This window comes from Zonotrichia albicollis, chromosome 26, assembly GCF_047830755.1.
Source record: "Zonotrichia albicollis isolate bZonAlb1 chromosome 26, bZonAlb1.hap1, whole genome shotgun sequence".
In the NCBI taxonomy this organism is placed as follows: domain Eukaryota; kingdom Metazoa; phylum Chordata; class Aves; order Passeriformes; family Passerellidae; genus Zonotrichia; species Zonotrichia albicollis.
The window spans coordinates 2,514,083-2,535,265 of record NC_133844.1 but is presented as its reverse complement, the minus strand read 5'-3'; the positions used below and the strand labels follow the sequence as shown (position 1 = coordinate 2,535,265).

The 21,183-nt window shown below is 52.9% G+C and overlaps 1 long non-coding RNA gene across 3 annotated transcripts; it reads right to left on the bottom strand.

The window, feature by feature from the left end:
* Positions 1 to 366: 366 nt before the first annotated feature.
* Positions 367 to 6,823, bottom strand: LOC141731883 (uncharacterized). Of its 3 annotated transcripts, XR_012583789.1 has the most exons (3): positions 6,723 to 6,823; positions 2,326 to 2,717; positions 367 to 2,071 (listed from the first exon to the last, which is right to left on the bottom strand). It is a non-coding gene; the product is annotated as an uncharacterized LOC141731883 (long non-coding RNA). The 3 variants fall into 3 exon arrangements; XR_012583788.1 differs by lacking the exon at positions 2,326 to 2,717 and having other exon boundaries at positions 6,675 to 6,823; XR_012583790.1 differs by lacking the exon at positions 2,326 to 2,717.
* Positions 6,824 to 21,183: the final 14,360 nt, after the last annotated feature.

The following is a 21,183-nucleotide window of genomic DNA, read 5'->3' as shown; positions in this document are numbered from 1 at the left end:
AAATCATGATAATGAATGATCAAGAACGTGAAGATGCCAAGCAAATTTACAACCAATATTAAAAATTGTAAGAAAATTGTACTTTCAAGAAGAAGTAATTGCTAATTGATGCAGGCTTAATCCTCGCGAAGAATTAGAGAGGGATATTGTAGGGAATCGATTGTTAAAGGAGTTGATATAAAGCTCATTGTTAAAGGAGTTAATATAAAGTTCCAATGTTAGTCATAGATTGTTTGTTGAATGTTTAATAGTTATGTCAAATTCCAATATTAGTTAAAGGATTTATAATTATGTAAATCCCCTCACTGTCAGGTGTTACCCCCACTGCTCCTGTTAGCGTTCAGAAGCACATAATCACGAGAATGATTCTGTGCAGGTGCTTTTATTGAAGAGTTCTGGGTGTCAGGGGTACAAACCCAAATCTGTCTCCAACATGCATTCAGGATGAACATGTTTTTATATTCTATCGTTATATAACTTTCATGTTAATTATTAAACATATATTGTTCTATGGTATACATAGATTTTATCCAAGCATGAGCTCCTCGTAGTTCCCCTTAAATTTCTAACATAGTTTCTCATTACTCTTCTTATGATTATACAATAATTATATTTAATTACTAAACAATCATAACATTGAACAATTATATCATTTATCATATACTGCTTAAGTAAATGCAATTTCACATGACCTGGCAAACACAAAGCCTAACATTTTCAGAGTCTATTTTTAACATTTTTCCAGGGCCCCACTAAGTCTAGCTTCTTTCTAATTCCCCAAATGCTATGATTTTAAAACCTTTTACTATCACTCCCACTCTCATCTAAGATGGCGAACCACCCGACACCATAAAGAAGAGGATTATGTCACCCAATAACCAAATATGAAAATCCTATAAGACCTAGCAGAAAAGAATGACCTTACAACAACCACTAGAACAACAAGCCACTATGCAAATGAAGAATTAAAATAACCCCTCTAACCAGAGAAAACATAAGACAACATCAGGACCATGGTCAGAGCTTTTTGCCTTCGTCACCCCAACCAGAACAGGCCAAGAGCAGTACAGGGACCATGGACCTGAAACCAACAGTGCCTACCCAGAGACCCTTGAAAGGAGAGAAAATCCAGCTCTGCCAGGCCTTGCTCAGCATTGCAGTTCCCTGCTCAGAACCTTGGGCTCCCTGCAATCCTGGCCTCAAGGATCTGCTCTCAACAGGCCCTGGGCAGCCTTTGGCACTCCCTGCCCTCACTGGGGCCCAGCCATGCTCCAAGGCACTTGGAGTTCTGCTGCTGATTCCTTGAGCAGCTTCTTCATCCTTCTCTGCATGCCTGAGGGTCCTGGACCCAGCCCCAAATCCAGCGTGGGGCTGATTAAAATACAGAAAGCCCTCAGGAGCTCTTTGTCTCCCTTCCATTGTCTTTGAGTCTCCAGGGCTTGTGCAGTGATTGGAGTCAGTTTGGAGTTCTCTTCATGAGGGAGATTCCAAAGTGCACATCCTGATTTTTGGTTTTTAATCAATGGTGCATTTTTTGTTTTTTATTTCAGAGAAGTGGTCACAGAAGCATTCCCCAAGTGATCTTGATGCTGAATGTCTCCTGAGCAGGTCTGGGCAGGGAGAAGAATGAGCCCCTTGCAGGCTGAGCCTGTTTGGACAAGCTGCTCCTCAGTCCCAGACTGAATATTCTGACATTGCCCATCTGTGACTGACATCCCAAAACATGTAAAAAATTATTTTTCCTCATAAATAAAATTTAATTAATAAAAAATTATTATTATATTATCCTAATTTATAATAGTATTTTTCATTATTTTTATTACATTATTTTAATATTTTTCTTTAAAAATCTATACATTTTTAGCAACCAAAAAAAGATTTGTCTCTCATGCTAAGAAAGACAATTCCATTAATTAATATTGGCGACTTATTTCTTCCTCTTTATGGTAATTAGTTATATTTGTAGTCTTTTTGTCACCTTTTTTATGATCTTTTTCTCACACAGGGTCAAGGGTCAGCACTATGGGGTCCGTGGAGACATTTCTGGGGCACATTTGGGGCAGTTTTGGGTCTGGGGAGAGAATTCAGAGAGAACTTGGGGACCTGGAGGACACTTGGGGGAGCCGGGTGGGCACTTGGAGGGGCACTCAGGGATTCCGAAGGACAGTTCGGGGTCCGGGGCAGCACCTGGGGGTTCAGGGGAGCCCTTGGAGGTCAGGGAGGGGAATTTGGGGCCCTTCGGGGTCTGGGCGGGCCCTTGGGGGGCTTGAACGGGGCTCTCTGGGGCGCGGGGGGTGATGGGAGTTGAAGGCGCGGGTATCATACAGTTTAACGAGGCCGAGGAGCATCACGGGAGTTGGAGGCGCAGCTGCAATTGCTCTCGGAGGAACGCCGGGCATGATGGGAGATAAATCCCGGCTGGAATAGGGCTGGGAGTGCGCCGTGGAGCATGATGGGAGCTGTAGTCCCGAAAGTGGCTTGAACACGATGTTTGGGGGTCCGAGAAGGCACTTGGGGGACACTTTTGCGTCCGAGCCTCGACTTCAAGTCCTCGGGGGAACTTAATTCGGGAGCCCTTGGGGGGAGCTCGGGGAGCTCTAACTGGGCAATTAGGGCGCTGGGCATGGCAGGAGTTTCAGGCGCGGGACTGTGTTCTGAGGGGCTCTGGGGCCGCGGTGGAGAGGAGATGAATTCCCAGAAGTGGCTGTACCGGGCATCTGTGGGGTTGGGAGCACTCAAGGGGTCTGGGGACGCTTTTGGGGGGTCTCAAATGGGCCCTGAGGGGACACTGAGGGATCCTGGAGGGTCTGGCGACACTGATGGGACAGATGGGGACGGATGCCAGGGTGTTCTGTGGAGCGCGGGGCATGACGGGCGTTGTATGCAAAGAGAAAATATGGCGCCTACCTAGGCACCGCCCCATGGCCCGTGTCCCCGGTGCTGATTGACTGCGAACGGTGATGGGCGGGAGCCTTGGCAAATGGGATGCGGTGGAGGCGGGAACAGCCAAACCACCCTCGTCCAGTCCCTCTAAGGACAGTCCAGTCCATTTCCAGTACAGACCAGTATAACCCCAGTAAAGCCCATTTCATCCTAAGTACAAGCCAGTTCAACCCCAGTACCCCTCCAGTCCTTCCCAATACACCTGTGCCCATTCCCAGTCATTCCAAGTTCCTCCCAATGTCATCCACAGGATGCCCCAGTGTCCCCAGTTTTCTCTGCAATGTCCTCAGTGTCCCCAGTTAGTCCCAGTATCCCCCAGTGTCACTCCCAGTCTGTCCCAGTGTCTCCCACAGTGTTCCCAGTGTCCCCAGTATGTCCCAGTCCTCCCCAGTGTTTCCAAGGACAGTTTCATTTCTCACTGTGGCCGTGGCAGCCAAACCCAGCAGAGGGGTCAGTGCAGTGCCCATGGCCACAGCCCCTGGCAGTGCCCAGTGCAGCTTGGGCTGATGATCCACCCTCACAGCTGGCCCAGGGCAGCTCTGCAGTGCCTTTGGTGGCACCTGGGGCTGGCACACACCTGAGCAGTGTGTCTGTTTGCACTGGGGAAACTCAGCAGTTTCAGATTGCTTCAAAAAACCCCAAAAAGTGAAAACCCCTCTTAGGCTGAGTGCAGCCAGCTCTGCAAGCACAGCAGGGCCCAGGGCAGGGAGGACAGACAGGATGGGGCTGGGCAATGTGGAGCAAGGTTGTCCACACTGGGTCAGAGCTCCAGGCACAGCTTCTGTGAGCAGGCCAGAGCTGCTGAGGAGAGACCCTGGGTCAATATCAATCACAGAATGCTGTAATCACCTCTGCTCTAAAGGGAAATTTAATCAAAGACACCCTTTAAAAAAGGAATGTATATTTTATTACTGCTCTTTGAAATCTTTCTCCATAACTGGACTAGGAAAACTTTAATGACACTCTCAGGGCTTTGCTGTTGTTTACATCACACTCAGTCTTTGAGAGTCAATAACACAAAATTAAATTTAAACTCCAAATTTTCTTGAAGTTTTAATGGATCCCCCTGAGGGACACCACTGGGAAAGTGTCCCCAGGTTCCAGTTAGAGCAGAACCCTGGAGGCAGTGATGACAGCTGGGGATAAACAAGGCAAAGGTGTCTCTGGTGCTGAGCAAAGCTGGATGTGTTTGAGGAATGCCAAGGGCCAAGGCCTGAGCCCCAGCCCCTGGCCAGGCAGATCCTGTCCCTCCCTCCTTGCTCAGGGCTCCTCCCGGGATGGGCACTGGCATGTGGGGATGTGCAATGCCATGGACAGGAGCATGGGGCGGCCCCTGCCAGGCTGCTGAGCAGGGACAAGGAGGCAATGAGGCCCCAGCCCTGCAAGGGTCACTTGTCCCCTCACGGCCTCAGGCCCAGGCCCAGCAGCCATGGCCAAAGTGCTGCCCAAGTTGGCTCTGGCAGGGCTGTCTTGCAGCTGCTGCCCATCCCTGTGCCCTGTGCAGCCCAGGCTGTCCCACGGTGTCCCTGCCCTGTGCCTCTGTCCCTGCAGGCTGTCGGCATCCCCCGGCTGCCCCACCTGGCTGGGCCCTTCCTTTGCTGCCAGCTCTGCCTCCTGTCTGCCTCTGCCTGCCCACACAAAGCCTGGGGCTGGTACCAAAAGGGTTCATTCCATTTTTACCCTGCCTGTGAACTTTCAGCACAGGAACAAGGTATGCAGGGGCTGCTTTCCCAGCAGGAATGTTTGGAAGAGAAGATGAAGACATCTGGCTGAAGGGTGCAGGGATAGAGAAAACAAGGACTGAATCTGGGAACTTGGGGTGGGTTTTATGGAAATGGATGAATTGTAATTCACATTAAGTGGCTGTATATAAGCAACACACTGGTAGAATCACATGTCCATGTGAGGTTGGGAGTTATCCCTGACTAGAGCTCAGGCCTGAGTAAATGACACCGTCTGAAATAGCAAATTCATGTACAGAGACAAAGCAGTTCTGTGCTCAGTGGAGTGGAAACTGAGGACAGCAGAGGAGACCTGGGAGGGATTGAAGGGAAGTTTCATAGATGTGGATCCTTTTGGCACAACAGAGAACAGCCATAGAAAGAAAGAATTAATGCAATGGGCAGATAGGGAGAGCCAGACAGGACCCAAACAGAAAGGAATTTCCCTGCCAGGGCAGGGCTGTAGTGCAGCATGGCCCCCAGAAGGAGCCTTTGTGAGGGCAGGCAGAGGCAGGCAGTCGTGTCCCTCTGTGGCAGCCATTAAAACTTCAAGAAAATTTGGAGTTTAAATTTAACTTTGAGTTCCTGAGAAGTTTTTTCAAGACACTTTTAAGGACTGAGTGTGATGTAAACAACAGCAAAGCCCTGAGAGGGTCATTAAAGTTTTCTTAGTCCAGTTATGGAGAAAGATTTCAAAGAGCAGTAATAAAATATACATTCCTATTTTAAAGGGTGTCTTTTATTAAATTTCTCCTTAGAGCAGAAGTGATTGCAGCATTCTGTGATTGATATTGACCCAGGGACTCTCCTCAGCAGCTCTGGCCTGCTCACAGAAGCTGTGCCTGGAGCTCTGACCCAGTGTGGACAACCTTGCTCCACATTGCCCAGCCCCATCCTGTCTGTCCTCACTGCCCCGGGACCTGCTGTGCTTGCAGAGCTGGCTGCACTCAGCCTGAGAGGGGTTTTCTCTTTTTGGAGTTTTTTGCAGCCATCTCAAACTGCTGAGTTTCCTCAGTGCAAACAGACACACTGCTCAGGTGTGTGCCAGCCCCAGGGGCCACCAAAGGCACTGCAGGTCTGCCCTGGGCCCGCTGTGAGGGTGGATCATCAGCCCAAGCTGCACTGGGCACTACAAGGGGCTGCGGCCATGGGCACTGCACTGACCCCACTGCTGGGTTTGGCTGCCACGGCCACAGTGAGAAATGAAACTGTCCTTGGAAACACTGGGGAGGACTAGGACATACTGAGGACACTGGGAATGCTGTGGGAGACACTGGGACAGACTGGGAGTGACACTGGGGAGGACTGGGACATACTGGAGACACTAGGGCCATTGCGGAGAAGACTGGGGACACTGGGGCATCCTGTGAATGACACTGGAGGGAACTGGAAGGGACTGGGAATAAACTCAGGGTTATTGGGAGGGACGGGGCTGTACTGGGAGGGACTGGAGGGGCACTGGGGTTGAACTGGGTTCTACTTGGGATGAACTGAGCTGTACTGGCATTGCACTGGTCTGTACTGGGGATGAACTGGGCTGTATTGGGGGGGACTGGAGAAGTTGAATGGGCTGTTCCCGCCTTTGCCACATCCCATTTGCCGAGGCTCCCGCCCGTCATCACTCGAAGCCAATCAGTGCCAGAGATCGGAGACTCGGGGACGGTGCCTATCTCAGCCACAACTCCCGTCATGCCCCGCGGCCCAATTGAGCCCCATTGGAGGCGGGACTACAACGCCCGTCATGCCCCGCGCTCCACAGAACCACCGGGATCGGCCCCCCATTTGTCCCTTAAGTGTCCCCCAGACCCTCCAGGATCCCTCAATGCCCCCTCAGCGCCCATTCGGGACCTCCTAAAAGCGTCCCCGGGTCCCCTGAGTGCTCCCGACCCCACAGATGCCCGGTACAGCCACTTCTGGGAATTCATCTCCTCTCCTCCCCCGCGGCCCCAGAGACCCTCAGAACACAGTCCTGCGCCTAAAACTCCTGCCGTGCCCCGCACCCTAAAGAACCTTGTTAGAGGTCCTCGAACTCCCCGCAAGTTCTCTCGAACCGCTTACGTTCCCCCGAGGATCTCAAGTCGCGGCTCGGACGCAGGAGTCTCCCCCCAGAGCCTTCCCGGACTCCCAAACAAAGCGTTGTAGCCACTTCCGGGACTACGACTCCCATCATGCTCTGCGGCGCATGTCCAGTGCTGTTCCAGCCGGGACTTCATCTCCCGTCATGCCCTGCGCCCCACTGAGAGCCATTGCAGCTGCGTCTCGGACTCCCGTGATGCTCCGCGGCCATGTTAAACTGCATTACACCCGCGCCTACAACTCCCATCACACCCCACGCCCCAGAGAAGCTTGTCAGGGCCCCCGAAGGGCCCGCCCGGATCCCGAAGGGCCCCAAATTCCCCTCCCTGACCTCCAAGGAACCCCCTGGACCCCCAAGTGCTGTCCCGGTCCCCGAACTGTCCCTCAGAATCCCTGAGTGCCCCTCCAAGTGCCCACTCGGCTCCCCCAAGTGTCCTCCAGACCCTCAAGTTCTCTCTGAATTCCCTCTCCAGACCCCAAACTGCCCCAAATGTGCCCCAGAAATGTCACCAGAGACCCCAAAGTGGCCTTTTTTACCTTTTCTGTGAAAATGATAAAAAAGGATTACAAAAGGATTTAAAATGGGGCTAATTAGCATTAAGGAGAAATCAAGAGCCACACTGGACAGTGAATTAATGAAGGGAATCGTGTTACTTAGAACCAATGACCAATAAATTTTTTGCTTTCTAAAATGGTATGGGTTTTTTAATATAAACATTCAAATTTGGTAATACAAATATAGAATAATAATACTATAAATAAGAAAAATAATTCAGGTAATTTTCTTTTAAGGGGTGATGAATAATTGTTTTTATGTTTTGCGACGTCAGTCTGTAAGAGATGGTTCAAAGATCCCTCATCTGCCTCACAGCCGCCGTCAAGGACAGAGATTGAAGCGCTCCCCAAGGACTGAGACTGAGACCCTTCAAATTCCAACCCAGGAGTGCTGGCCTGACTGGAGCGGGATGTCTGCCATGGGAAGCGGGATGTTTCCCATAGGAACCAGTCCTGAAACAATGGGCCCTGCTCACTGCTGGCACCGGTTTGTGCTGTTCAGAACTGGACTGCCTGTACCTGTTCTCAATGGATTTATTCTCCACTGTTCCCTCCATGTGCCGTCCTGCTCCCCTCCCGGCGGTAGATTATAAAAGAGCACTGAGTTAACCAAAGACTTTGAGACTCTCCCCGATGTGACCAGACGGATCTATTGGCTGGACCACGAGGATTTCATCTCTCTGTTGGCAGCTATTCCCCCCCTGCTTTTCTCTGTCTCTCTATCCTTTATCTCCTTTCTAATCCTTCTGCTGCATCTGCTGTGGGCACTCAATAAAAGGTGCATTTGTTTTGGTTAATACTGAAATTCCCCCGCTGTGTGTCTTTGCAGCCTGAGATCAGTGAAACGAACCATCGTGACCCCCCTTGTACCAGGGGATGGTGACACGGCCTGATGGGGTTGCTGCCCACAGCATGTGAACGTGATCTTCATGATGGTGACTGCACTGCTTCATCTGCTCTTGCCTTCTGGTGTCCCTATTCCAGAATTGCCTGTGCCACCTTCCTTTCTTATTTTGTGGTTCTCTGTAGTTCCTTCAATAATCAGCCCTTCTTAAGTTCACTCTTGGAATAGGGGATCATCACCTCCCCATCATAGCGAGTGCATTCGAATGCACTTGAAAGCATTTTGCCTGCATTCAAAATATGGTCCTGTTTTTGATTTACTGTGGAATCTCTGTTTTTATTTTCTACCTCTGTTTGTATTTTCTACATCTGTCGAGGCTGGGATTGAAGGTACTTGAGATGATATTTGCTGTTCAGATTCAGGTGTTTTTTGTTTCTTATCAGTGACACAGCCTCACAACCATGAGTTCTGCAGCCTTTCATCTAAGGCACAGAATGGCTCCCTATCTCTTGTTACAAGGCCTGGATGGTACCAAGGAGACCATGGTGATACTGGGGATCCAAGGAGACCGTGGTGACACCATGGACACTCATGGAACCATGGGCATTGTGACACAGCAGGGTTTCATATAGCCAGGGAGTCAATTGTGACTCTACCAAACCTCATGGAACCAAGGGCCCATTGTGACACTGAAGAACTTCAGGGAACCAAGAGTCTCTTGTGACACAGGGGGTAGTCATAAAACCATGGAGACCATTTGGAAACTTCAAGGCCTGATGGAGCTAAATGGTCATTCTGGCACTTCTGAGCCTTGAAAGCAAAGAGACCACAGTGGCACAGTGGGGCTCTGTGGAATGAACGGGCTGTGGTGACATTGTGGAGTGTCATTGAACCAACTGCCCATGGTGACACTGCAGGGCCTGATGGAATCATGGACACCATTGTGAAACTACACGTTGTCATGGAAGCAAGGGGCCATTGTCACACTCTGGAGCCTCTTGGGATCCAAGGGCAGTTTTGATACCATGGAAATTATGGCAACTGTGGCACCATGAAACCAAGGAGACCATTGTGATACTACAGGACCCCATGGAACTAAGGATTCATGGAACAGTGCAGGACACATGGAACCGAGGGGCCATTGAGAAGCTGTGGAACCAAAAGAGCCCATTGTGACACTGTGGGCCCCCATGGATCCAAAGGTCCATTTTGACATTTAAGCGCCTCATGGAATCCTGGAGACCACTGTGAAACTTTGGGGCCTTGTTGAATGAAGTGGCCCTGCAGGGCCTGATGGAACCAATGAGACCCCATAGAACCAAGGGTTCATTGTGACCCTGTGGTACCAAGGAGTCGTGGGTTGACCCAGGCCAAATGCCAGGCATCCATGTGGGCTGCTCACTCACTCCCCTCTGCAGCTGGACAAAGAGAATTTAATAAAGGGTTCATGGGTTGAGATAAGGACTGGGTGAGATCACTCATCAAATACTGTCCTGGAAAAACAGGCTTAGCTTAGAGATGTGAAATTCATTTATTACTAACAAAGTCAGAGCAGGAAAAGGGGAAATAAAATGAGCCCCTCAGCTCCCTCCTTCCATCTCTACCTCCTACCCCAGCAGTGCAGGGAGACAGGGAATGGGGGTTATGGTCAGTTCATCACCCATGGCTTCTGCCCCTGCTCAGGGAGAGGAGTGGTTCCCCTGCTGCACCGTGGGTCCCTCCCAAGGGAGACAGTTCTGCAGGAGCTTCTCCCATGTGAGTCCATTTCAGGGGCAGCAGCCCTCTGCAAACTGCTGCAGTGTGAGTCCATGCCAGGGACAACAGTCCTTCCCAAACTGCTGCGGCATGGGTCACTCTTCCAGGGGGTGCATTCCTCCAGGGACAGGCTGCTCCAGCCTGGGAGCAGGACCCCTCTCTCCATGGCTCTCCTGCAGGGTGCCTGGGTCTCCAGGGCCTGGAGCACCTCCTGCCCCTCCTTCTGCACTGACCTTGATGTCTGCAGAGTTGTTCTTCTCACACGTTCTCCCTCTGCTCTCCTCTGACTGGAGTTTAAACTGCATCACAATCTCTATTTTGATTTCTTTTTAAATCTGTTATCACAGAGGCGTTACCACCGTTTGTAACTGGCCCAGCCTTTGCCAGCAGCAGGTCCATCTTTGAAGCCACCAGGGATTGGCTGTGCCAGACACGGTGGAAGCTTCCAGCAGCTTCTCACAGGAGCCATCCCTGTGCCTCCCCTGCTACCAAAAACCAGGCCATGCTACCAAGGGGCTGTTCTCACTTTGGGGGACCTCATGGAACCAAGGGGTAAGAGTGACACTGCGGGGCCTCATGGAACCAAGGACACCATGGTGACACTGCAGGGCTTAGTGGAACCCAGGGGTTTGATGTGACACTGCGTGGCCTCATTGAGCCGAGGAGAGCACTATGACACTATGGAACCTAATGGAATTATCAGAAATGATACAACTTCTGGTTTCTTTTAATGTAACTTTAGGCAGGGGTTTGTTCACCCAGGTGGAGGGGAATTGAAGTTTCTCTTCAAAAGACTCTGTTCACCAAGGTTGGGGGAGGCCTGATGAGCTTAACATCTACAGATTGGGAGTGGCCAGAAGATGCACAGGAAGTAAATGAACGTTAATGAACATCACCCCCAGTGTGGTGAGACACCTGGTCTGGGAAAAGATTGAGAAGGGAATCAAAGAATTTAACAGACATCAAAGGTGAATGGAGCAATCATCAGTAGGAGATCAAATACTAAGAACTGTGTAATTTATGAGCAAAGAACATGAATTTCTTTGAGTTTTGTCTGTATGAATATATGAGAAACATAGTCAAAAACAATGTGTGATTGAATGATTTTCACTGTGCAACCCGGACGTGTGGATGGAATGATTTCTATTGCACGTGCTGGCCACAATAACATCCTGGCAAGAATAAAGTAATGCCAAAATTCTGTAACACTGAGAAGATGTTGTTGGAATTTCTGTTTCTCATGCAGTTTCAGTGTCAGTCCCAGTGAGGTCCATCACCAACACAGGCTCCTCCTGGACTCTTTAGAGAACTGGAGGCCATGATTGCACAGACCTCTCAGACACTCCAAGGCAAAAGCCAAACCCGAAGTCCTTTGAAAAACCTGCAGTCCCTGGGAGCATTACAGAGCCCCCAGGGCCCTTGCAGAGCAACGCTCCCCAGGGACTCATCCCAGCAGATCCCTGAGGCCAGGAGTGCAGGGAGGCAGGGGCTCTGTGCAGGCAGCTCAGATGCTGAGCAGAGTCTGGGCTGGATGGAGGCAGCAGAAAGGCCAAGGCCTAAGCCCAGCCCTGGGGAAGGCAGATTCTGTCCCTCCTGTGTGCTCAGGGCTCAGCTGGGGGCAGTGGGATGTGGGCTAGGGGGGGATGCTGAGGGCAGGACAAGGGGCTGACAGTGCCCAGCCTGGCTGGGGCTGTGCCAGGAGGCCCCAGGGCCTCAGGACAAGGTGTCTCCTCACAGCCCTTGGTGGCACAGACCCTGCTGCTGTGCCCCAGGGCACCAAGATTTGGCTTCTCCTAGGCACTGCCAGCCCTGCCAGGGCCCTTGGCCATGTCCAGCACAGCTTGTCCTGCACTGTCCCACAGCTGCTGCTGTGTCCCTGCAGGCTGCACACTCCCATCTTGCTGCCCCCTGGCTCTGCCCTGCCACTGCCAGCCCTGCCCTGACCTCTGCCCACCCTCACCCTCTGTGCCTGGGGACACACAAAAGTGCACTGAGCTCATCCCCCTCCTTCTGGGTGCTTCTCCTGCCACAGAACTGCCCTGGGAGGGTTCATTTCTCACAGGAGCTGCTGTGTTTTTACTGGTGCATTTTATAGCTCTGCTTCTGCCTCTCTGGCAATTCTCTTTCCAAAGAGCTCTCCAAGGAGAAGATTCATTGAATTGTGGAATAGCAGAGGTGAGAAGGGCCCCCTGAGCCCCCTTGGCCTGGGTGTGGCTGGCATGGAGTTCCCTTTGCCAAGACACTCCTGTCCTGCTGTGCTTGGCTCTCGTGGCTGCAGCAGGGTCGGTCCAAGCCCAAGGCTTTGCCTGTCCCTGAGCAGGGCTGGCCCCACATGAGGCATCTCTGCAACCCTCCACCAATAGGCTGGGGTGGGCAGGTGTTCCTGGGGGCACAGGGATGGGACAGCTGGGCTGGACTGACCCCAGGGCTCTTCCATTCCATGTGATGTCCTGATCAGCAGGGAAATGAGTGGGTCAAGAAGGTCTCTGGATTTTCTGTATTAATATATTTGTCTTCCAAAGCAACCACTATGTGTGCTGAACTCTTTTTTTTCCTGTGGTTTTCCTTGCTTCTGAATTTGGCCTTTGCTTTTTAGTCCCTCCAGTATTAATCTCCCTTTATGATGACCCCCAATGTTTTCACCTTATTTTCTCCTGTTTTCTGATGAAGGAGGGACAGTGACAGAGACACTTGGCTGTCACTTGATGGCCAGGGGGGTTTAACCACAGTCACCTTGACCAACTCTTCTCTTATGGGCACAGCCAGCAATGTCAGGGCTCTGTCAGGTGCCCACCCCTGCGCTGGGCTCATGCCCTGCTCACAGCCCCACGGCTGTCCAGGCACACAAGTCCTTCCCTTGCACACACACACAGAGTTCCTTGCAGCATGGGCAGGGGCTCCCTGGGCTCTGCTGCCACTGCCAGAGCCTGGCAGGCACCTCAGCCCTGTGGGTGTCACCCTGCCCTGCCCTGCCCTGCCCTGCCCTGCCATGCCTGAGGTGCCCCACGGCCAAAGGGATGAACACGGGGAGCTCTGTGCTCAGGAGCTCATCCCAGCCCTGCACTCAGGGGTTCCCAGGGGATGTTACTCTCTGGAAGCTCCAGGAGCAGCTGAAGGTGTTTGTGCTCACTGGGTTTATGTCCCCTCACACACACAGGATGTTCAGGGCTGTGGAATGGCCATGCACTGCAAACACAGACTCCTGACCCTGTCACTTGATGTCCCTCCACGGAGGGAAGAACAACCTCTGTGACCTGGGGTGAGAGGCCACTGCTGCGGCAGTGCTGGCTTTGCAAGGGCACTGCTGGGACAGCCCCACCCTGATCACTGCCACACTTCTGCTGGTCACTGCTGCTTTCCTCTCCATGACCCTGTGTTGGGCACATCCCTGAGAGCAAACTGGGAAGAGGATTGAAGCTTTCAGGCCCTGCACTGGGGAGATGTCCTTGCACGATGAAAATGCCGCTGCAGAGCCCAGCTCTGTCCCAGCAGTGCCCATGGCCTGTCCCTGCCTGCAGTCCCTGGACAGTCACACAGCAGGACAGGGACTGAGCTGACAGAGCCCTGAGGCCTTAAACCAGCACAAGGGCTCTGAAGGGGAGTGTGGGAGTGAAGGAAGGGGAGGTTATGGAGGAGAAGCCCTGGGGCTCCCTGGCAGGGAGGAGCACTGGGGTTCCCTTTTCTGCTCCAGCTCTGCCCAGAGGCAGCGGCCCTGCCGCTCCAGAGAAGCCAGGGAGGAAAGATGTCAGGCACACAGGGCAATACAGAGTTCTTTATTTTGTGTAAGCACATAGGTAGTACAGCTCCTGGTTTATACAGTCACTGATTCACAATAGAAAGGCAAATATTTAATTAAAAATGGTACATACAAAGATTTTCCTGTGAACAAATCCTCCAAAATAAATTACCTGTGCCAGCAGCAAAAAACACAGGACACAGACTGAGCATTACTGAGTAACATTGCATGAGCTATGCAGGAGAATGCGTTTATTGCTTCTGAAAAGCATTCATGATCATTTTCCTCAGGCCATCCTTGAGCTCCTGGTTCCTCAGGCTGTAGATGAGGGGGTTCAGGGCTGGAGGCACCACCGAGTACAGAACAGACAGGGCCAGATCCAGGGATGGGGAGGACATGGAGAGGGGCTTCAGGTAGGCAAAAAAGCCAGTGCTGATAAACACGGAAACCACAACCAGGTGAGGGAGGCAGGTGGAAAAGGCTTTGTGCCGTCTCTGCTCAGAGGGGATCCTCAGCACGGCCCTGAAAATCTGCACATAGGAGAAAACCATGAACACAAAACAACCAAATAACAGAAAATCACTAACCACAATAAGCCAAAGGCTCCTGAAGTAGGTGTGTGAGCAGGAGAGCTTGATGATCTGGGGGATTTCACAGAAGAACTGACCTAGGGCATTGCCATGGCAAAGAGGCAGGGAAAATGTATTGGCTGTGTGCAGCAGAGCATTGAGAAAGGCACTGGCCCAGGCAGCTGCTGCCATGTGGGCACAAGCTCTGCTGCCCAGGAGGGTCCCGTAGTGCAGGGGTTTGCAGATGGACACATAGCGGTCGTAGCACATGATGGTCAGGAGAGAAAATTCTGCTGAAATGAAAAACACAAAGAAAAAGAGCTGAGCTGCACATCCATTGTAGGAGATGTCCCTGGTGTCCCAGAGGGAATTGTGCATGGCTTTGGGGACAGTGGTGCAGATGGAGCCCAGGTCACTGAGGGCCAGGTTGAGCAGGAAGAAGAACATGGGCGTGTGCAGGTGGTGGCCGCAGGCTACGGCGCTGATGATGAGGCCGCTGCCCAGGAGGGCAGCCAGGGAGATGCCCAGCAAGAGGCAGAAGTGCAGGAGCTGCAGCTGCTGCGTGTCTGCCAATGCCAGCAGGAGGAAGTGCCTGATGGAGCTGCTGTTGGACATTCTTTCACTCTGGCCATGGTGGACTCTTGAAAGAAGACATTGACAAGACGGGACATATTTCCTTGAGTCAATCTTACTGTATTTTGTTGCACATTCATTTAAAATTTGTTTTCTTTCTTTGGGGAAATTTCACTTAGTTTTGGGGTTACTTTTCTAAGTTTGGTGTTGTGCTGGTGAGTTACTGCCTGATCTTCAGCATTACTCTCATCCTGAACACATTGGAGCCCAGAGGGAAAAGAGGGCTTCCTGTGCCCCAGTGCAGTAAAACTGCTGATGTCACACAGGTGCCCTTTGATCAGTATATCTCCTCTAGTTCAGCATGATTGCACTTCAAACATCCTTAAAAATAAAGTGGACTTTTTGAAGGTTCCAGTTTCATTGTCAACATCTCTAAATTTTTCGCTTTCCATCTGCAGCTGGACAGAATGTGATACCAAGGGTTTGTCTGGCTCTCTGCTACCTAGAGTGCCTACTGGGAACTGTGGCTCCATATCCAAGCCTTGTCCCTACCAGTGCTGCCAGAGCCCAGCCCTGCCCTGGGGGCTCAGCTCTGCCCTGCAGACCCCTCCCAGCACATGGCACTGCCCAGGGGCATCTCACTGGCAGCAGAGCCTTAAGGGCAGGCCAGAAAAACAGACATGCTGCAAGCCAAGGTGCTGCTGCTGCTGTCTGTAGGGAGAAGAGGCTGAGGAGGCACTTTCTGAGGGAGATCTGAGGCCCATATACTGATGTCCAGGGTGACAGTGCTGGAGTCTCAGTGACACAGCCAAAGCTGACAGCCCCTTTCCCTTCCCTTTAGGAGAAAGCTGAGAGCAGCCCTGGCCATGCAGCACCATCTCCAGAGCAGGAGGAATCTGCCCTGATGGGGGTGGCTCCCTCTACCTCCAACTTCTCCCCTGCAGCGTCCATGGGGAGCTGCCAGGCAGGCTGAGTGGTGCCCCTGGCAGGTGGCACATGCCCTGGGCTGGCCAAGAGCCCTGAGGGCTGCAGGAGCTGCTCTGCAGGACAGCCCTGGGCAGCCCTGGCTGCAGCCCCAGCTTCAGCCCCTGCACCTGTCCCTGACAGCAGGAGCCATCCTGCCCTGTCCCTCTGACGGTGCCCAGGGCAGCCCCGCTCTGCAGCACATCCTCCTCCTCCTCCTCCTCCAGTGCCACAGAGAAACTGGGAGAGTCCTCCTGACACATCCCTTAGGCTGTGGGGTGTGCTGACTTCAGGAAGTCCCTCCAGGAGCACAGGGGACATTGCCCTGCACCCACACACTCACCATGCACAGGGCTGGGAAGATGTTTCCCCAAGTGAAGTCTCAGCTCAGTGTCTTCCCAATCCTGATTGCCTTCAGCCTGTCTCTGCCTGGCTCCTGTCCCCTCAGTGCCTGCAGGCAGAGCCCTCAGCCCTGCTGGGCTGGGAGAGGAACTGGTGCTGGGAAGAGATGTTCCTTTAAAGCTCAGCAGCACAAACACAGTACAAGGACTTTAATGAGCCTCTTGGGGATTTGGTGTTGTTTACATCAGACTCAGTCCCTGAGAGAGTGTTCAGAAAACTTCTCAAGATCTCAAACTTTCAACTGAAACTCCAAAGTTTCTTGAAGTTTTAATGGATCCCACTGAGAAAGTGTCCCCAGGTTCCAGGGAGAGCAGAACACTGGAGGCAGTGATGACAGCTGGGGACAAACAAGGCAAAGGTATCTCTGGTGCTGAGCAAAGCTGGATGTGTTTGAGGAATGCCAAGGGCCAAGGCCTGAGCCCCAGCCCCTGGCCAGGCAGATCCTGTCCCTCCCTCCTTGCTCAGGGCTCTTCCCAGGATGGGCACTGGCATGTGGGGATGTGCAATGCCATGGACAGGAGCATGGGGCGGCCCCTGCCAGGCTGCTGAGCAGGGACAAGGAGGCAATGAGGCCCCAGCCCTGCAAGGGTCACTTGTCCCCTCACGGCCTCAGGCCCAGGCCCAGCAGCCATGGCCAAAGTGCTGCCCAAGTTGGCTCTGGCAGGGCTGCCTTGCAGCTGCTGCCCATCCCTGTGCCCTGTGCAGCCCAGGCTGTCCCACGATGTCCCTGCCCTGCGCCTCTGTCCCTGCAGGCTGTCGGCAACCCCCGGCTGCCCCACCTGGCTGGGCCCTTCCTTTGCTGACAGCTCTACCTCCTGCCTGCCTCTGCCTGCCCACACAGAGCCTTGGGCTGCTCCAGGCTCCTTCTGGGAGATGTGTTGCACCACAGCTCTGCCCTGGGAGAGAACGTCTGTTCTCTTTGTTCCTAAACTGAGCCTTCCACATGTGCCTTTAGCTTTGATTTTTTTCTTTCTGTGGTTTTTCTCTACCATGTCAAAAGGATCCACTATCACTGAAACCACCCTTCAATCCCTCCCAGGGCTCTCCTCTGCTCCCCTCACTCCCCACCCCACTGAGCACAGAGCTCCTCTGTCCCTGTACAGTGCTCATGTGCTTGAGGCCATGGGTTCCTGGACAAGAAGGACAGTTCTTTTCTTCAGGAAGGAAACCACAGAGCCCCAGGGTTTTGAAGGCAGATCAGAGGCAGTCACCAGAGGCCAAGGCAAGCCAGACCTGTCTGTCCTTGCAGCTTTTGTCTGAAAGCAACCCTTGGATATTTGTGGAGTTTTGGAGGTGGAATTCCATTTCAGCCATGAGTGCCTGCACCGGGATGACAGTTCTTCTCCACAGGAAGGAAAGGGCAGAGCCCCAGTGTTTCAAAGGCTGATTAGAGGCAGCCCCAAGGAGGCCAAGGCCAGCCAGACCTGTGTGTCTTAGCAACTTTTGTCAGGGAGCAGTGCTTGGGTAGATGGAGTTTGGGAGGCCAAATCCCAGTTTTTTCCATGGGCACCTGGATGAGAAGGACAGTTCTCTTCCATAGGAAGGAAAGTACAGAGTCCCAGTGTTTCACAGGCAGATGAGAGCTGGCCCTCAGGAAGCCAAGGGAACCTAGACAGTCCTGGCAGCTTTTGTCTGGAAGCTGTCCTTCTATATAAAGAATTTTGGAGGCGGATTCCCAATTTTTGCTATGGACACCTGCACTTGAAAGATGATTTTTCCATGGAACAAAAAGCTTGGCCCCCTAGTGTTTTGAAGGCAGATGAGAGGTGGCCCCCAAGATGCCAAAACCACCCAGAGCTGTCTGTTCTGGCAGGTTTCATACAGGAATCATCCTTCGATATAATTGAATTTGGACGTAGAATCCCAATTTCAGCCATGAACCTCTGGAGGAAGAGGAGAGTTCTTTCCCACAGGAAGGAAAGCACAGAAGTCCAGAGTTTTAGGGGCAGATGAGAAGCAACCCTCAACATGCCAAGGTCAATTGGACCAGTCAAGCCAAGCCAACCAGAACTTTCCCATGTTCTTGGATCCTTGGGGCCCTGCAGCATCACAATTGCCCCTTGGTTCCATGTGGCCCAGTAGTATCACAACAGATCTTTGTTTCTGCAAGTCCAGTGATATCACAGTGGTCTCTCTGGGTCCTCTTTGGCACAACGGCCCCTTGCTTCCATGAGGCCTTGCAGTGTCAAAATGGTTTTCTTGGTTCCATGGTGTTGGGGAAGATGAAACAGGAATGACTTATAAATATGATTGTCTGGCAAAAGATTTTGCGAATATAGAATCTATAAGAGAGATCGACATGAAAGCCGGCTTTGAGATACCTTAGTTACTAAAAACCTGGAAGCAATAGTGTGGCCAGACTGAAGGTAATCCCCTTTTGATGAAACAATACCCTCTGCTTGCAGTCAGGTCCAAGGGTCAGAGGACACCCTACTAGGTTGGCAGAAGGGGCTCAAAGAGGAGATTTTAAGGTTTAAAATGTAACACAGTATGGTAATGTAATGATTCTTATAGCCTGTATATAAGTGGTATAGGATTTGCATATTGTACTAGATTGGTTAGTGAGAAATAGAATATTCAACACAGAAGAAGATTTATTGTATTGTAATGGGAACCTCACTCTCTTATGCTTTTGCTTTCTCACCCTTTTACTCTCTTACCCTTTTACTCTCTTACCCTGTCATTCTCTCTACCCCTTTCTTCTCTCAGGCCTGCTCTGAGCTGTGGCTGGCAGCTGCAAGTGTGGCCCCGGCACCCAGACCCTCTGCAATAAACCGCAAGTTCCACCACCTGGCTCCAGAAATCTTTCGTCTCCATCTGTCCCGACTGTCCTACTCCCCAATGCTCTGAGACCATGGGACAGGGCAGAGTACCACAATGGCCCCATGGTGGGGCTGAGTCCTCTGGGAGCTGCAGCTGAGCTGCTGTTGTGCCCTTGCCAGGGGCTGAGGCCGTGGGGCAGACCCCAGAGCAGCCTGGCCTGAGCAGGGCTTGGGGGAACGTGGGGCTGCCCCCTGGCCAGCCTCAGGAGGGGGAGTTCCCCGGCTGCGGGAGGCTCATTCCGCCGTGGCTCTCCTCCATGACCACCGCCAGCTGAGGGCGGATGCTCAGTACTCCTTCCGCAGGGAGGTGGCCCCTGCCTGGCTCCCGGGGCCAGAGCCGGGACCCCCTGAGCAGCCCTGACTGGAGGTGACAGGGGAAGGAAGGGGACAGAATCCCCCCAGGAGGGGCAGGTCCCCATCCCGCCCCCTGGGCACCGTGGGACCTGTAGGGCTTGGGGACACTGTGGTGAGGGATGGGCACAGGGGTGGGCACAGGGGTGGGCGCAGAGGGGCCCTGCTGAGGGTCTGCATCCAGGTGAGACTCCCACAGCAGCCCCGAAGGTTTGGGGGGCCAGGACGGCGCAGAGCTCCATCCCCGGGAGGGAACAGACACAGGCACAGCCCTGGGGCTGCCGCGGGCACCCGGGGGACAGTGACACGGACACCGGCACAGCCCTGGGGCTGCCGCAGGCACCCGCGGGTCAAGTGGGTCTGGGGGCTCCCGGGGGTCCCCGCCCCGCTGAGCCTGGCAGCCGCTCCACAGCCGCGCTCTGGCCGGGATTCCAAGCGGAGCCAGCTTGGCTGGGACCAGGACAGACACTTGTGGCTGTCGGGGGTGGCGCGGAGGTTCTGCAGTCTGCTGGAGATGCTGGGCACCTCCAGCCCTGGGGGCTGCAGGCACGGGGGCCCAAATGTGCCTGGAGGCCACCTGTCCCCCCTGCCCCAAAGGTGACACCAGGGGATGTCCCAGAGATGGGACGGTGACCTCAGGAAACGGCTGTGGTGTCGCAGAGGGGCTGTGTCATTGAGGCACCACTGCGGCTGTGATGAGAGAGGCACAGAGCAGCTGTGATGCCAGCAAGGGGCTGTGTGACATCACAGAATGGGTTGAGTGAGGTCACAGAGTGGGTTATGACATCATAGAGTAGGTTCTGTGGGGTCATTGATCAGGTAAGATAATAGATGGGACTGTGTGACATCACAGAGCCAGCTGTAACATCAGAGCTCAGACTTCAACACCACAGGACAGCTGTGTGACATCACAGGTTGGGCTGTGACATCACAAGGTAAGTTGTGGCATTAAAGAGCAGGCTGTGACATCACAGGGGAGATTCTGACATCATAGAGGGTGGCAGAGTGACATCACAGAGTGGGCCATGACATCGGGGAGTGGGATGTGACATCACAGTGCAGCTGTGTGACATCACAAAGCAGGCTGACATCAGCTGTGACTCCCAGAACAGGCTGTGACATTACTGAGCAGGCTGTGACATCAGAGGAGGGCTGTGTGAGATCACTGGGTTGGTCACTCTTCCCCAGCCCCCCCCTCATAGTTTCCCCCCAGAAGTCCAATGCTGTCCATGCCCAGCAGGGTCCCTGTCCCCCGGGATCCCCCCAGCCCACCTGGAGCTGCAGTTCCCCCCAAGGATGTTCCACAAGATCAACTCCAAAACCTGACACAGGGACAAGGGGCCAGGGCTGTGTGACCAGGACATCAAGGATGGGGATTATCCAGGTCACTGGGGTCTGGTTTTGTTCCCAGGGCAGGAAAAATGTCTGGCAGCTGGAACAGGGCCTGGGAAGGGCCTCCAAAGTGGGGCTGGAGCCCTTGGGCTGTGAGCAGAGGCTGAGGGAGCTGGGCTGGTCCAGCCCAGAGCAGGGAAGGCCGAGGGGCTCCTCATGCTAGCCTGGCAGTGCCAGCCAGGAGGGGATGGAGAACACAGAGCCAGGCTCTTCACAGGGGGACCTGGTGGGAGACAAAAGCCAATGGGTGGAAGGGGAAAGAGGGGAGATCAGCGAGGACAGATGAAATTTTGGGAGATGAAATAAGTCAGGCTGGTTTCAGCATTTCCTCAACACCAAAAGCAGCCTGACCCCATTCCCCATCCACCACTGACAGCTTTGCAAATCAGGAATTGTTCAGGCTGTTTTGCCCCCAGTCCAGGATGGGCATCCTGAGACAAAAACTTCACTGTGTTTATATCTATCACAGAACCACATTTTT